This window comes from Carya illinoinensis, chromosome 8, assembly GCF_018687715.1.
Source record: "Carya illinoinensis cultivar Pawnee chromosome 8, C.illinoinensisPawnee_v1, whole genome shotgun sequence".
Taxonomy (NCBI): domain Eukaryota; kingdom Viridiplantae; phylum Streptophyta; class Magnoliopsida; order Fagales; family Juglandaceae; genus Carya; species Carya illinoinensis.
The window spans coordinates 16,263,795-16,270,982 of record NC_056759.1 but is presented as its reverse complement, the minus strand read 5'-3'; the positions used below and the strand labels follow the sequence as shown (position 1 = coordinate 16,270,982).

Below are 7,188 nucleotides of genomic sequence, written 5' to 3'. Positions count from 1 at the left end.
CCTAACAATCTATGAGAATTTTTCTCACTTTCATCCATAATTGAGAACCTGATCTTTACTTATAAACCATTGAAATTCTCTATTTTTTGCCATTTATAACTAAACATCAAGTGCCCTGCATAACCTATATTTGTTGACATGATGAGATCACTTTTGATACATGGCCAAATAATGATGGAATTAATATTAAATTAATTCAGAATATGAATAATATTGGTCGACACTCATGAAGCTTAACTGCATAAATCTAGCTACTGCACGTGCATGTTTACTGGGTTTATTAATAATATTCCAACAACATATAATTATATATATATGGCTCTGTCCTGTTGATTTCAATCTTAATTAGGAAAAGGGATGTAATAAGAGGAGGGCATTAGCACATATTCTTCACTACTTTGCCCTTTATTTTTATCTTTCTAATATTTTCTACATCACATCAGGATAGCCACCACACATGCATGCATGCCATTTCTCTAGAAGCAGTTTAACCTCAAGCCTGCAATCAATAGGTGGCAAGCTGGTCCTGGGATTTGGTGTAGTTTGATGGTCGATTGCTACAGCTCTCACATCCATTGCTGCTAAACTGGGATTGCCTTTCCTTCCTGTTGTTCACGCTTTCATGGATATCAATGAGGTTTGTGCTTCTCTGATTACTATTATTATCGTTATTATTTTGTGGAAAGAAATTTCTTAAAATGTGTTTCCCATGAAGCGATCCGTAATGTATATGTCATGACACTTTCCCTGTCTTGAATATGCCCATGAGTAATTTAAGGTTCCCATGTCATTGCTTTGTTAATTTGGTTCTATTTCAGGGTGTTGCTATGGTTACCATAAATAACATTCTGTCAAAATGGGTTCCAGTAGTAGAGAGAAGTAGATCATTAGCTTTGGTGTACAGTGGGATGTACCTTGGATCAGTCACTGCCTAGCCTTTTCAACGTTTTTAATCCACCAGTTTGGTTGGCCATCAGTCTTCTACTCCTTTGGTTCTCTAGGAACAGTTTGGGTTTCTGTGTGGCTAAGTAAGGTAATGTTTGCTGCATTTATGGAAATATGTCCATGAACATTGAAGTTTTGGATTCATTTGCTCACTCTTAATAGACCTATATATGCTCATATGTCACCACTTCTCTTCCTCTAGGATTATTCCTCTAGGCATATAGTTCTCCTCTTGAGGATCCTGAGCTGTTGCCTGAAAAGAAGAAGCTAATCCTTTCCAACAGCGTTTCCAAGGAACCTGTTAAAACAATACCTTGGGGACTAATTTTGTCAAAACCACCTGTATGGGCCCTAATAGTTTCTCACTTCTGTCACAATTGGGAAACATTTATTCTTTTGACATGGATGCCAACCTACTATAACCAAGTAAGTCTCTACTTATCTCTAGACCCCTATAATCAGGGGCTACTGGAACACCACGACTTCACTTTAGTGCATCATATCCAATATTTCTTGCATTTAAAATTTTTAATGCAAACATGAGCAATCAATAATCATTGATGGATGTGAGCAAATTATGAATATTGTGGCTTCAGGGTCCTTGTAGATAGCAACTAGGTGAGGACTCGTAGGCCAACATGTTTGACATTAATGAAAGGGAGGGGGGTCTTGTTGGTTGTGTCATGTGGACTTGTCCATTGGCGGATGATGTGTATCTTTGGATATTGTCCAAGTCAAGTGCACTAGTACTGTTATAAATGTTGTAAGAAAAGCTGGGCTAGAGTTGTAGAAATGAAAACCTTGTTAACTTGAAATATTGCTTCTATCATTTAAAGGTCATTCTCGAATTGAGCAAGATACAGTGAGGATGCTTACATGGGACTTCTTTACTGCACCATTGATAGCCTTAATCTTGCCGTTTATTTTTTGGACACTGGTTTTCTTGTTATACACTTGTAAAACCATGCTTGTTTGTTATGGACTGTGATAGTGTTCAGCTTCACCAACTTGAATGCTTGGATCTATGGGCCACTGCTTATTATTTATTTTTTGTAGTAAGTTGTTGAGACCTTAAACAACATATAGTATTCAAATTCTGCAAAATTTAATAATCTTGTGGGTATCTTGATGTACTCTCAAAACATGTAATTATTATATTTCATTACCTTATGATTATCCAAAGATATTTCCTAAAATTTACTTTTTTTAATGCATTAATTATATTTTTTTCTTTTTGTAAAAAATCATATTTTATTTTATTAAAAACCTTGTCTCATCTAACTAAGCAAATGTGCTTTGCACATTATTCTGACCTAGTGTATATATATATATATATATATATATAACAATTCATTTATACACGATTATTTGTGTATGTAAGAGATTACGATATGTTTTTCTTCTAAGTTGAATTCTTTGGCTGGTAATAAAATTTGTTTTACTACAAAATAAATGCTTATTCGTGGTCAGTTTTTTACGATGAAATGTGGTTATTTTCATATTAAACTTATGTAGATTGAACAGAAAAACAGTAAACTGAAATTTTTTTTTTTTTTTTTTGATCGGTAATCAAGAAGTTTTATTCATCATAAAAGGCAAATCCCAAGTACATAGGGCATATACTTGAAAGATACCTATCTAGTTACAACCGAAACAAGAAAGTCATGGACATTTAGTCCATTACATACAATGGCTCCCACCCAAGAAAACAAAGTTTTGAAGAAAAAAACTTTCAGCTTCCCCAATGTTCTCTCATGGTCTTCAAAACTTCTGTCATTTCTCTCTTGCCATATGCACCAACACATGCATATGGGTACCATTTTCTATATTGCTGCCACCCTTGAATCTCCTCGAAGTCCTCTCCAGCAGGCTAGAAAATCCACCAATCTACTGGGCATGACCCATGCTACTCCAAGACCCGTAAAGAAATCTGCCCACATGGTCCTAGCCACCTCATAATGTAGAAACAGATGATCAACTGATTCCCCATCTTTCTTGCACATACAACACTAATCCATTACCATTACCCGACGTCTTCTTAGGTTATCTGTAGTGAGAATTTTACCTAATGCTGCTGTCCACACAAAGAACGCTGCTTTTGAAGGAGCTTTAGTCTGCCAAATGCTTTTCCAAGGGAAATTGAGCATGCCTGGGCTGGATAAAACTTTGTGAAACGATCTGACTGTAAATTTACCTTTCTTTGAGGGACTCCACAATGTCCTATCCATGGAGCCCTCTGTCATGCGTATTGAATACAGTGTTGCATAGAATTCAGTGATAACCTCCAACTCCCAATCTTGTGCTGCCCTAGAAAATTCCACATTCCATTGAGGGACGCCATTAGAGAAAACTAGCAAGTCCGCTACTACTGCATCCTTAACTCGTGCTAGCTCGAATATGGCGGGGAAGTTGTCTTTGAGGCTCCGTTCACCACACCATTTGTCATGCCAGAATCTAACTCTCGATCCATCCCCCACTACAATATGAGTATGTCTCCTGAAGGTCTCCCAACCGTTCCTAATGTTCTTCCACAAACCCACCCCATGTGGTCCACGAACCTCATTTGAACACCAACCACCCCATGCCTCCCCAACACGTTCAGCTATAAACGACTTCCACAAAGCCTCACTTTCTTGTTGGTACCGCCACAACCATTTCCCCAATAGGGCTTTGTTGAACTCCATCAAGCTTCGCAACCCCAAACCACCCCCAGAAAACGGGGTACAGACCTTTGACCAATTAACCAAATGGAATTTAAACTCTTCCCCCCAACCACTCCACAAGAAATCACGCTGTAGTTTCTCAAGACGATTGGCAATCTTCGTTGGAAGCGGGAATAAAGACATAAAGTATGTGGGGAGGTTGGCTAAGGTAGTTTTAATCAGTGTGAGTCTACCACCTTTAGATAAATACAACCTCTTCCACGACGCCAACCTTCGCTCCATTTTTTCAATCACAACATTCCAAATCTGTTCAGATTTGAAACTGGCGCCCAAGGGTAAACCAAGATACTGCAAGGGTAGACAAGAGACCTTACATTGCAATAGAGCAGCAAAACCCGCCACTTCAGGAACATTCCCCACCGGTACCAACTCAGACTCAGATAGATTTACTTTCAAGCCTGATACTGCTTCAAAACAGAGAAGTAACGCCCTCAAAGATTGTATGTGCCCAAGATGTGCTCCACAGAAAATGAGAGTGTCATCAGCAAACAACAAATGGGAAATGTAATTAGAACCATTCCCCACTGAAAACCCATAGAGATGTCCCGCTTCCACAAGCCCTTCAATCATCTTACTGAGAGCTTCCATAACAAAAATAAAGAGTAGCGGAGAGAGCGGATCTCCCTGTCTCAAACCACGTGAGGAGTCAAAGAAACCCACCGGTGAACCATTTACCAAGATAGAGAAGCGAGCTATTGAAATGCAAAACTCCATCCATTTCAACCATTTCTCTCCAAAGCCACATCTTGCCAATAAGTAAAGCAAGAATTTCCAGTTAACATGATCATAGGTTTTTTCCATGTCTAGTTTGCAGATCAACCCAAGCTCACGGGCTTTGAGTCTTCCATCTAGCAATTCGTTTGCAATAAGAACCAAATCTAGAATTTGTCGGCCTTTGACAAATGCATTTTGTGGCTTTGATATTAATCTCTCCATTACCATACTCAAACGATTCGCTAGTACTTTGGAGATAATCTTATAGACCACAGTTATCAAACTAATAGGACGGTAGTCTCGAACATCTGTTGACCCCGCCTTTTTTGGGATAAGTGCTATAAAAGTGGCATTGAGACTTTTTTCAAAGCTGGCATAATTATAGAATTCTTGAAACACCTGCAAGAGGTCACCCTTGATCACCTCCCAACAAGTTTGGAAAAAGCCCATAGTAAAACCATCAGGACGTGGGGCCTTATCACTAGCCATTCTTCGGATAACTGTGTGTACTTCTTCTTCGTCAAAAGGTCTCTCAAGCCGCTCTAAAGACTGTTGATCTATTGTTGAGAAAGACAACCCATCAACTGTAGGTCTCCATTGTTGTTGTTCGACTAGTAAGTGTTCAAAATACTGTGCAATGTGGTTCTGATGCTTGCTTGATCCGAAGAGACTACTCCATCCACCATCAATGTGTCGATGGTGTTGTTCCTCCGATGTGAATTAGCCACCCTATGAAAGAACTTCGTACACCTATCCCCCTCCTTAAGCCATAGTGCTCTGGATTTCTGTCTCCAAGATATCTCCTCCATCAATAAAGCTCGTTCAAGATCCGTGACTACCTGACTCTTGCGAGTTTTTTCAGCTTCAGTGAGAATTCTTGCCTCCTCTTCACCTTCTAGGCCTTGTAATTCCTCCATAAGGGATCGTTGCTGTGAAAGCACATTACCAAACACTTGTTCATTCCATAGCTTCAAATCTTGTTTCAGTGCTTTCAATTTTCTTGCCAAAATATAGTTCGGGGAGCCTTGGAACATGTAAGAGGACCACCATTGTCTGACCCTGTCTACAAAACCATCAGATTTTAGCCACATATTCTCAAATTTAAAATACCTTCTGCCTCCTTGAATGCCTCCACAGTCCAAGTGGATAGGGAAATGATCTGAGCACACTCTATGTAGACGTCTTTGGGTTACATCAGGATAATGTAGCTCCCAATCACAAGTGAGCAAGAATCTATCAATTCTTGACCAAGATGGTATTTCTCGAGTGTTGGACCAAGTAAAAGATCCTCCCGTAAGTGGGATATCCATAAGTGCCTGTTCTGAAATGAAGTCAGAAAAATCACTCATAGCGGGTGTGATGCAGGATGTACCTGACCTTTCACTTGGGAAGCGTGATACATTGAAGTCCCCCCCTAAACAACTTGGCAGCTCCCACCAACTAAGAATTCCAGCCAGTTCCTCCCACAATGCTGTTCTTTCTGCATCAATGTTAGGACCATAAACCCCTACGAATGCCCATTGGAATCCATCTTCTATGTTCCTAAAGGAACACGCCACAGAGAAATCACCCACACAATCCTCTAATCTTTCCACCACCCTTTTGTCAAACATGATGAGAACACCCCCCGATACTCCTTTGGATGGTAAATAAGACCACCCAACATGATGTCCTCTCCATAGGCTTCGGACTAATCTCCATGTAATTAATTCTAGTTTGGTCTCTTGTAAGCAAATGATATCACCTTGCCATTGACGAAGTAAGTTCCTAACTTGGAGCCGTTTGGCCTGCTCATTCAACCCCCTTACGTTCCAAGAGATGATTTTTGGTTTCATATCGGAACTATCGCTGCCCTTCCTTTGGAGCGTCCTCGGCTAGAGCTCCGCTCCCGTCCCTCGCCGTTCATTGCCCACGTAAGCCTCTTTAGTTCTCTTTCTTTTTTCTTTTCCAGCCCAATTGAGGGATCGTCTGTGTTTTGTGAATGACTAGCTTCCATGGCTGTGAGAAGTGCCAAAAACTCATTTTCGAACCCCACACATTTAATCCCAACAATGTGTTTGAGTTCCAAGGCAGTTTGAATTACCCACTCTGACCCCCTCGGATGAAACGAATTCAGAGGAGTAGGTTCTGTACCCTCAACACAGCAGCTGACTTTCACAGTACCCTCCCCCATTTCCTCCCTCATCTCCATTCCACTTGGAAACTCACATATTACCATAGCCCCTTCCTTTTCACTTTCCTCTAGTTTATCCACTTGGTCAAAAAAGGATGAACAAGCATAAAAAAATATGCCAAAACATGTTGAGCATGTACCCGGCCTATATGTACGTTAGCATGCTATATACATATATGTATATATACACATACATACATATATATATAATTTTATAAACAAAGCTGATTCCGTACCTTTAAAAGTTAGAACTACTATATATTTTAAAAGAGTAATGCTATATTTTATATTCTCATCTTATTTTCATTCCACTATATAAGATTAATAGGGATGTTCAACTGGGTACCAGACTGAATATCCGGATATGCTCGGCCCGGAACCCGGATTTCAAAACCGGACCGGGTTCTGGCCCTGATATACACGGATTATGATACGATCCGAAACCCGGAATTCGGTTTAGGCGGGTTCCAGTACGGGTCGGATAAAATTCGGCTCGTATGAACAGTCTTAATAAGATGTAATATGTTTATTATCATTAAATAATAAATAATTATATAATAAAAGATTATCTAATGATGATAAATGTGTTACATCTTATATAATAAGATAAGAATAAAATTATAATGTAATTTA

General features: G+C 39.5%; 1 long non-coding RNA gene across 1 annotated transcript; it reads left to right on the top strand.

The window, feature by feature from the left end:
• Positions 1-449: 449 nt before the first annotated feature.
• LOC122318019 lies at positions 450-1,568 on the top strand. Its single transcript, XR_006244701.1, has 3 exons — positions 450-637; positions 819-1,033; positions 1,162-1,568. It is a non-coding gene; the product is annotated as an uncharacterized LOC122318019 (long non-coding RNA).
• The last annotated feature ends 5,620 nt before the right edge of the window (positions 1,569-7,188 follow it).